Here is a 10488-nt window from a genome sequence, read left to right as displayed (position 1 = left end):
TTGTAGAGAGAGTTTCTATTTGCATGTTTTATATTCTTGCAACTTATATTATTTTGATGATTTCAATTTTTTTTTATATATCTCCTAACACTTTTTGGAAGTTTTATTTTTGCTCTAGTGTGTACTAACATTACAGAAAAATCAACTCCAAGCGATGAAGACTTCAAACAATTCATTTGTAAATCATAAGTTTTTAAATGAAAGGGAGTGATTGAAATTGAGTGAAAATTCACAACACACACTCTTAGGGGATAATTTTTGTGAACTGATCGTACGGGACGAACTTGGTTCGTACGGGACGATCATGTCAATCAACCCCTTAGGAGAGCAATGGATTGAACGTGCGAGGAGAAAATTTTCTAATTCCTAATTGTCCAGGATGAATTTAATATTCGTCGCGGGACAAACTTCTCGGGATTCTCTCTTGCACTGTTCGTCCAGACGAAATGAACTTTCGTACCAGGACAAAACTCTCTGTATGAGATCGTACAAGACAAAATTAATTTTCATCCCTAGACGAAACTCTCTGTATGCGATCGTACAGGACGAAATTAATTTTCGTCCCTAGACGAAACTCTCTATTTAAAATCGTCCCAGGATGAAACATGTTCGTCCCAGAACGAACTGAACCGACTTATGTCTGTTGGTTACGTCCTGTAGAATTTTTGGGAATCGACCTATATAATAACCGTTTCGTACCGGACGAACATAGTTCGTACGGGACGATGAGCGTGTACGAACATAATTCGTACCAACATACATTAGGTTCATTTCCGACACTTTAAGTAAAATCGTCCAGGACGATCCACGATCGTACGGGACGATCCACTGCGTACAAAATTGAAAACTTACAGTTTTTTAGCATTTTTTCTTGTCTTTTGTATATATAGTTCAAATTAGTCTGCCACCCAATCTTTTTGCCATTTGATCTTCATGCCTATTGAAAGAAAAGTCAAGGAGAGAGTGTGATAGAGCATTCAAAGGAGGATTCCTACCACTGGAGCGTGAAGGTTTCACTTGGTGTTCAAAGGTAAGAATCCCTACTTGTGATTTGGGATTTGTTCACTCTTTTCTTTCTTCCTTCTAGATTTCCTGTGAGAAGATCTGTCAAGGAGATCCGATTCTCTGCCGACACTAGGAGAGTGTGAAAGGACGAAGGGTTCTCTGCCCACACTAGGAGAGTGTGAAAGGACGAAGGGTTCTCTGCCCACACTAGGAGAGTGTGAAAGGACTAAGGGTTCTTTGCCCACACTAGGAGAGTGTTAAATGATGAAGGGTTATCTGCCCACACTAGGAGAGTGTGAAAGGACGAAGGGTTCTCTGCCCTCACTAGTGAAAGTGTAAAAGGACGACGATTCTCTGCCAACACTAGTGAAAGTGTAAAAGGACGAAGGTTCTCAACCGCACCGGGTAGTGGTGAAAAGAGTGATTGTAAAGGCTTCTCCGCCTTGCTGTGGGTGCAAAAGGAGAGACACTATTGGTATTAGTGCAATACTCAGAGAGTGCCTCTGGGGAGTGGATGTAGGTCTGGTTTAGACCAAACCACTATAAATCGTGTGTTCTTTTATTTTACTATTTTTTTTATTTTCCGCATTTAATTTAGTGTTTTAAAATTGTTGTTGAAAAACTTTTTATAAAAATTCATTAAATTTCAATTTTAATTAAACTTATCAAAATAGGGAAAATTTTTAAATACCAATTCACCCCCCCCCTCTTGGTAGCTTTGGGACATTAATTTAGGTCTAATAACCTATTTACTAGACTCAATAGTTCGGTATGCCCACAAAGCTTCAACCAACTTCTCATGCCATTGACGCTTATTATCGTCTAAGGTCTTCTTCAAAATATGAATCAAGGTTTTATTGATGGCCTCTGCCAGTCCATTTTCCCAAGGATAATAGATGGTAGAGTATCTCCAATCAATATTATGTCGTCTAATGAAATTGTTAATTTTAGTACTCCTGAAGAAGGACCGTTATTCGAGATAACCCGATGAGGGACACCGAATTGGTACACGACATTCTCTTTGAAAAATTTTAGAACTTGTTGAGCCTTGACTTCTCTCATTGGAACAGCCTCTGCCCATTTGGAGAAATAATTTGTAGCTGCTAGAATAAATCTATGACCTCTGGAGGATGGAGGATCTATCAGACCAATAATATCGGTTCCCCAGCTTTCGAAAGGCCATAAAACGATAGTTGGGTGTAGGACATTTGGTGGTTGATGAAGAACGACACCGTGCACCTGGCATTGATGACAGTGACGTGCAATTTTCATGTAGCCATCTATCATGGATGGCCAATAGTATCCCATCTGTTTGATTTTCATTTTCAACTTCGGACCGGATTGATGTGTGCCACATAAACCAGCATGTACTTCTTCTACGATCTTGTGTGCTTCTTATTTATTCATACATTGTAACCACATTTGATCGAACGATCTTCTGTTTAGGGTATTATTAATCAAACTGTAGGATAGTGATATTCTTTTGATCTGATCTGCTGCTGATTTCTCCTGAGGGAGCTTGTTTTCTTGCAAGTATTCGATGAACGGTTTTCTCCAATCTAAACCTTCATCATTTACTGTCAAAACAATTTTCACCTCAGTTGAACATTCTCTGCTTATGTGTTCAAGGTCTATAGGAGAAAGGACTTGTCAACCTTGCACTTCTATCGGGATTGAATCTTCTTCGGGGCATGCCAGTGCTTTAGCCAGTTTGGCAAGAGCATCGGCTGTGGAATTCTTTCCTTGAGGAATTTGATACAATGTTTCATTCGGAATCTGTTCTAAAAGATGCATCGCATACTGATGGTAAGGGACCAAGGTGTCTTTTAATACTTTAAAGATTCCCGCAATCTGATTGATAACAAGCTGTGAATCTCCGAAGATCTTGATTTCTTCGATCACATTCAAGATAGTCAATTCTAAGCCAGTTATTAGTGCTTTGTATTCAGCTTCGTTATTGCTACGTGGTTCTGACAGGTGATAGGAGTAATACATGATACTTCTATTAGGTGTAATGAATACAATACAAATTCCTGCATGACCGGGCAAAATTTCATCTGATTCTCCTTGTTGAATAGAAGCAGCACCGTCAAAATAGAATTCCCAGGTGAACTTTTCATTTGTCTTGAGTTCTATGAATTGTTCATCAGGTAGTTCATCATTTATCGGGCAATCATCCTCAATAGGATGAGCTGCTAAGAAATCTATTACTACTTGTCCTTTGACTACTCGTAAAGGAGTAAACGTGATGTCGAATTGTGATAATATCATTGACCAGTGGGCTAGTCTTCCTGATAATGTTGGTAGAGTCATCAGATACTACAAGGGATTTATTTTGGATATGAGATTTACTTTGTGAGAAAACATATAGTGCCTTAACTTCTGAGAGGCGAAGATTAAAGACAAACAATGTTTCTCGATCGGAGGATAATTTACCTCCGTGGGAAGTAAACATCTACTCAGATAATATAATGCATTCTCTTTTCCTTCTTCATTAGATTGGGCTAATAAGGCGCTAAGAGATTCTCTTAGAGCCGTTGTATATAAAATTAGTGGTTTCCCCGGTATAGGAGCTATAAGCACTGGAGGATTCATGAAATACTGTTTTATACTATCAATTTCTTTCTGGCAGTTTTGATCCCATCTGAACGAAGCATCTTTATTGCATAATACAACGAATGGCTGGCATCTATCTGAAAGATTTGATATAAACCTCCTAAGGTATGCTAATCAGTCTTGAAAGGATCTCAATTGAGTGAGTGTTTTAGGAGGTGGCATTTCCAATATTGCTTTGATCTTAGTGGGATCAATTTCAATTCCACGGTGTCGAACCCAAAACCCAAGAATTTCCTTGAAGTGATACTGAAGGCACACTTCAGGGGATTCATCTTCAGATCATACTATCGTATTCTCTAAAATATAATTCTCAATTCGTATAAATGATCATTTCTTTCAACACTCTTAACGACTAGATCATCGACATAACATTCCACTTGATTATGGATAAGTTCATAAAAAATCCTTGTCATTGCCCTTTGATAAGTTGCTCCCGCATTCTTTAAACCAAAAGGCATAACTTTGTAACAGTAAACTCCTATTGGTGTCCTGAATGCGGTATACTTATCATCTTTGGGGTCCATTCTGATTTGGTTATATCCGGATGAGCCGTCCATAAAGGAGAATATCTCATGAGAAGAAGCGATATCTACCATGAGTTCTGGTATAGGAAGCGGAAACTCATCTTTAGGACATGCTTTGTTTAGATCTCTAAAATCAATACAAACATGTATCTGACCATTCTTCTTTTTATCTGGAACGATGCTAGCTAACCAGGTTGGATATTTCTCCTCCCTAATAAAGCCAGCATCGATTAATTTCTTAACTTCGATGACGACCTACTGCTCAATGTCGAGTCGCATTCGTTAAGGTGCTTGCTTTACTGGGAATACTTCTGGTTGAATTGCTAATTTATGAACCGCTACGTCTGGGGATAGTCCAGGCATCTCTTCATAGCTCCAAGTAAAATAATCTTTGAATTCAGATAAAAGTTGAATCATATCGTTTTCCTCGTCCTCATTCAACAGAGAACTGATGAAAATCGGGCGAGGGTCTTCTTCAGCGCCCAAATTTATTTCTTTGAGATCGTCGATCGTAGATCTGATTTCTTCCTCAAGTTCTGAAGGCGCATCTCGAATTTTAAAGTCATCGAGATCATCTGAAGTTTCTAAGAAGAGTTCGTTAAAAGATTTAACGTTCCCTAAAAAGAGACTATCAGATTCAAAATTAATAGAAATTACTAAACAATATTCATCATCATCGAATGAACATAGAGTAGCAAAGCCAATACCATGTTTTGAATGTTGTTTTTGGTATTTTCTATTCCACAGATGTTCAAATTGTTGGGCTTTGCCTCTAGTCCATTTCAACAGCGTTAAACCTTGTTTAGCAAATCTGTTTGCAGAATTCGAATACCAATCAAAAGGAAGGTCTATTATTTCATCCATAAAAGGATCATCGAGGGTTACATCAGTCTCTGAGGGTTTGCTTGTAGAAGGTATGAAATTGTTGGATTTGGTTTCAGGGTTTAGAGGGAGAGAATCTTTCACTTCCAACCTCTTTACATCACTCTGGGACAAAGGAGTTAGGGTAATATTTTCCACATACTTTTTTAATCTCTCCATGGTAGATAAATCCAAATTATCTTCCCTAGTGACTTGGACCCTGTCCTCATCACTATCAGATTCTATAGAAATCTCAAATTTTGGCTGATTTAGAAATTTCCTATATTCTACAACCTGTGGGTCTTTCTCAAGCATATATGATTCGTCCTCCGAACTGGATTCAAAATCAATATGTATTGCAGGTTCCCTTATTTGTATGCCTTGAGTTACATTCTCACGCATTTCTCTATTTTGCCATCCTTGACCTCTCCCTCTAGACCATTGTGTCATTCTACCACCTCTTTGTGAGGGAGGAGCAGGTGACCAACGGACATCATGTTTGAGGTCGGGATGCTGTTCTTTTTCTTTTTCCTTTTCCTTTTCTTTCCCTTTTTCTTTCTCATTTTCTCTTCTTTCTTTTACTTCTTGTATTTCTACTTCAGCCAATTTGAGATTTTTAGAGAACGCTGTTTGCTTCTTAGGCAGATAGTATGAAGCATCTTCATATATTCCGACTTCATGAATTAAAAATTGTTGCAAATCACCTTTGATACATTGTTCTACTCCATCGTGGGAGAATTTGATACACTGATGTAAGGAGGAAGGCACCATTCTATATTCATGAAGATAGGGTCTACCTAGGAGAGCGTTAAAAGAAGTTTCAGAATCTATTATATGGAATTGGCTTCAGTTTAAAGGTTTCTAAATCTAAAAGCAGGGTTATTGAGCCTAAGGCTCTCTCTCCTTTCTCATTGAATCCTCGTAGCATCATCTTGTCGGAATTGAGTTTACGAGTATCAACCCTTAGATATGCGAGAGTTTTGAGAGCCATGATGTTGACCTATGAACCCGGATCGACAAGCACACGGGACACCTTGAAATTGTTAATGGTGACGGACATGTATAGTGGACGATTATGATCTGCTGTTCCTAATAACAAATCTTCATCTGAAAATGTGACACCAGGAACTTCTTTGAAATATAACTCTTCTTCGTCAGACTGTGTTGAAGCTAATTGAGCCATACATGTCTCTGGATTGTGTAAAGCATTAACTGAAGCTTCTCTCTTTTCTTTGGAAAGAACCAGAGTGTCATATATGCTCAATTTTGCTGGCAGTTTTCTAAGATGCGCTAAAACATTGTAGTCAACTTTTGGAATCTCAGTGCTTTCTGGTTCTGGCCTTGGACCTTGCTGTGGTTAATTAGAAGTACCATTGTTATCTACAACTTGCTTCTCCTTCCCAGTAGATGCAACTCGTGGAGGTAAACCTTTACCACTACGAAGGTTAACTTGCACTACTTCTTCGGATGAAGCATTCTTAGTGGTCTTTATCTGTTAATCTCTATCTGAACTTCCTCTGGCGGTGTATCGGAGTCAGACAGTTCTAATTCTATACTAATAGGATCACCCTTAACATCAAGAATAGGGGAGTTACAATCGTAATAGAATTGAAACTATTCATCTGTTTCATTAGTAATTACGTTCTGAGAATTATTTTCATTATCATTTAAGTTATGATCGGAGTATTCATCAGCATAAACAAACATGATATACACGTAATCCTTTTTCATTGCTTTCTTATCCCCATGAGGGACAAAATAAAAGTCATACAGGGTTAAGGGTTTGAGCGACACATGCTCACAATTTGCATAAATAACCAACTTATCAGAACTTAACTTTGTCTCCTTCTTCTGCTCCTTTTCTGGGACTACAGGAGTTTGATCAGCTTGTGCTCCTTTAGGCTCTATGGTTGGAGCCTTATTCTTCTTATGCTCACAAGCTACTGAATCAACCCGGATAGGATTCTGAACTCTCAGAGGTTCCAAACATACACTTGGCAGAACACTGACTAGGGTCTACCAAGTATTCTTTGGGTATTACGACTGTACCGTCCTTATAATTTCTGTCCAGCCATTCTTTGAAGGTTATGCAATCTTCTATCTCATGCCCTGACGTCCGATGATAAGGACAGAAGTTTGGTTGCCCTTCTTTAGTAGCCTCTTATGGTCTTTTGGATTCAGGCAATTTGAACCCCGACTTTTTCACCAGACTTTTGAACATCTTCTTGATTGCTTCTCGTTTAAAAGGATAGACCTTATTCATAAAGAATTCAAACTTCTCTTTCTGTTGCTCTTGAGTCAGATATGGCCGAGGTCTGGTTTGCTGATCGCCCTGAGGTCTGTTATACTGTTGATATTGGGGAGGTCGATTAGGATTTTCTTCCTGAATCTGCATCGACTGCTTCCCTTTATCTACTGCAGACATTGTCCCTGACTTCTTAGGCAGATAGTATGAAGCATCTTTATATATTCCGACTTCATGAATTAAAAATGGTTGCAAATCACCTTTGATACATTGTTCTACTCCATCGTGGGAGAATTTGATACACTGATGTAAGGAGGAAGGCACCATTCTATATTCATGAAGATAGGGTCTACCTAGGAGAGCGTTAAAAGAAGTTTCGGAATCTATTATATGGAAATTGGCTTCAGTTTAAAGGTTTCTAAATCTAAAAGCAGGGTTATTGAGCCTAAGGCTCTCTCTCCTTTCTCATTGAATCCTCGTAGCATCATCTTGTCGGAATTGAGTTTATGAGTATCAACCCTAAGATATGCGAGAGTTTTGAGAGCCATGATGTTGACCTATGAACCCGGATCGACAAGCACACGGGACACCTTGAAATTGTTAATGGTGAAGGACATGTATAGTGGACGATTATGATCTGCTGTTCCTAATAACAAATCTTCATCTGAAAATGTGACACCAGGAACTTCTTTGAAATATAACGCTTCTTCGTCAGACTGTGTTGAAGCTAATTGAGCCATACATGTCTCTGGATCGTGTAAAGCTTTAACTAAAGCTTCTCTCTTTTCTTTGGAAAGAACCAGAGTGTCATATATGCTCAATTTTGCTGGCAGTTTTCTAAGATGCGCTAAAACATTGTAGTCAACTTTTGAAATCTCAGTGCTTTTTGGTTCTGGCCTTGGACCTTGCTGTGGTTAATTAGAAGTACCATTGTTATCTGCAACTTGCTTCTCCTTCCAAGTAGATGCAACTCGTGGAGGTAAAACTTTACCACTACGAAGGTTAACTTGCACTACTTCTTCGGATGAAGCATTTTCAGTGGTCTTTATCTGTTAATCTCTATCTGAACTTCCTCTGGCGGTGTATCGGATTCAGACAGTTCTAAATCTATACTAATAGGATCACCCTTAACATCAAGAATAGGGGAGTTATAATCGTAATCGAATTGAAACTATTCATCTGTTTCATTAGTAATTACGTTCTGAGAATTATTTTCATTATAATTTAAGTTATGATCGGAGTATTCATCAGCATAAACAAACATGATATACACGTAATCCTTTTTCATTGCTTTCTTATCCCCATGAGGGACAAAATAAAAGTCATACAGGGTTAAGGGTTTGAGCGACACATGCTCACAATTTGCATAAATAACCAACTTATCAGAACTTAACTTTGTCTCCTTCTTCTGCTCCTTTTCCGGGACTACAGGAGCTTGATCAGCTTGTGCTCCTTTAGGCTCTATGGTTGGAGCCTTATTCTTCTTATGCTCACAAGCTACTGAATCAACCCGGATAGGATTCTGAACTCTCAGAGGTTCCAAATATACACTTGGCAGAACACTAACTAGGGTCTACCAAGTATTCTTTGGGTATTACGACTGTACCGTCCTTATAATTTCTGTCCAGCCATTCTTTGAAGGTTATGCAATCTTCTATCTCATGCCCTGATGCCCGATGATAAGGACAGAAGTTTGGTTGCCCTGCTTTAGTAGCCTCTTATGGTCTTTTGGATTCAAGCAATTTGAACCCCGACTTTTTCACCAGACTTTTGAACATCTTCTTGATTGCTTCTCGTTTAAAAGGATAGACCTTATTCATAAAGAATTCAAACTTCTCTTTCTGTTGATCTTGAGTCAGATATGGCCGAGGTCTGGTTTGCTGATCGCCCTGAGGTCTGTTATACTGTTGATATTGGGGAGGTCGATTAGGATTTTCTGCCTGAATCTGCATCGGCTGCTTCCCTTTATCTACTGCAGACATTGTCCCCGACTTCTTTTCTAGCACCTTCTAAGGTTTCAACTTCTTCATTTCTAAATAAGTTGAATCTTTGGCGAACAAAAGTTGAGAAGCTTTGTTAAAAAGTTTCTCAAAGGTTTTAATTGTAAAACCTTCTAGTAGGAAGGCGATTGGACCATGAATATTGTTTAGGAGAATTTCTATAGCATGTTGTTCTTTTGAGGCTCACATCTCATGCTAAGATTTCTCCATCTCAGGATGTAATCCACCAGACTTTCTCCTGGCTTATGGGTTTCCACTACTAAGTCACCAACAGTAATGTGATGCTTCACACCGGCAAATCTTTTGATGAACAATTCTTCCAAGTCATTGAAGGTATGGACCGACCCATTGGGCAGTTCAGCATACCAATCAAATGCAATCCCTGATAGACTACTAACAAATTGTCTGAACAATAGGGAATTGCTACCACCTGCATTACAACATTTGGCTCTGAAATGAGCTAGATGTTGCTTGGGATTCCTAGTTCCATCAAAATTCTTAAAGGAAGGAGGGGCGAATCCTTTTGGATAGGGGACCAAGTCATAGTCTTCCGGGTAAGGCCTACCCTTTGAAATGGATGAGGTGTTATGAGCCTTAGCCAATGCTTCCTTTACTTGCTGTTCGACCATATTCTTGATGTCTACTGACTGTACCGATGGTAGTTCTATATTCACATGTTTCTGTATTGGTTTCTCAGGTTCTTCTATCTTGACTGCTTTATTCTTGATATTTAATTGCACTGACTCATCGGGAGTAGATTTAACTTGTGCCTGTGGAGTAGGAGGATTATTGGCCTGCATGATATAAATCATTATCATCATTTCTTCCAGCTTCTTTTCCATTCTGAGTATTTGCTCATGTTTTTGACTCAGCTGTTCCAATAGACGATGAGTTGAATCTGCCGTATCATCTTCATCGTCCTCGGCCTTAGCTGGTCCTGCTTCTTCTTTACCTTTCTCCTTCTCTCTTTACAGAGAAGAATGAGTATCGACCATGTTGATACTACCAACCATTTCCTGATCCATGTTTTCGTCTTCTTCTACTTCTTTTTCATTGATTTGGCGGATACTCTCTTTCAGATGATCCACCATTTCTTCTATGGATCTGCCTCCCACATCCTGTGGGTCAATTGGAGTATATTCTTTAGAAGAGGATAGTTTTATAACAAACTTCCCTTTCCCTGAGCTTTCTTTTGCTATACCTTTCTTCAGGTTCATCAGCACTGTAGGAGTTGGGG

Source organism: Dendrobium catenatum, unplaced genomic scaffold (assembly GCF_001605985.2).
Source record: "Dendrobium catenatum unplaced genomic scaffold, ASM160598v2 fragScaff_scaffold_156, whole genome shotgun sequence".
Lineage (NCBI taxonomy): Eukaryota > Viridiplantae > Streptophyta > Magnoliopsida > Asparagales > Orchidaceae > Dendrobium > Dendrobium catenatum.
The sequence above is the reverse complement of the archived record's forward strand: the minus strand, read 5'-3'. Positions refer to the sequence as shown.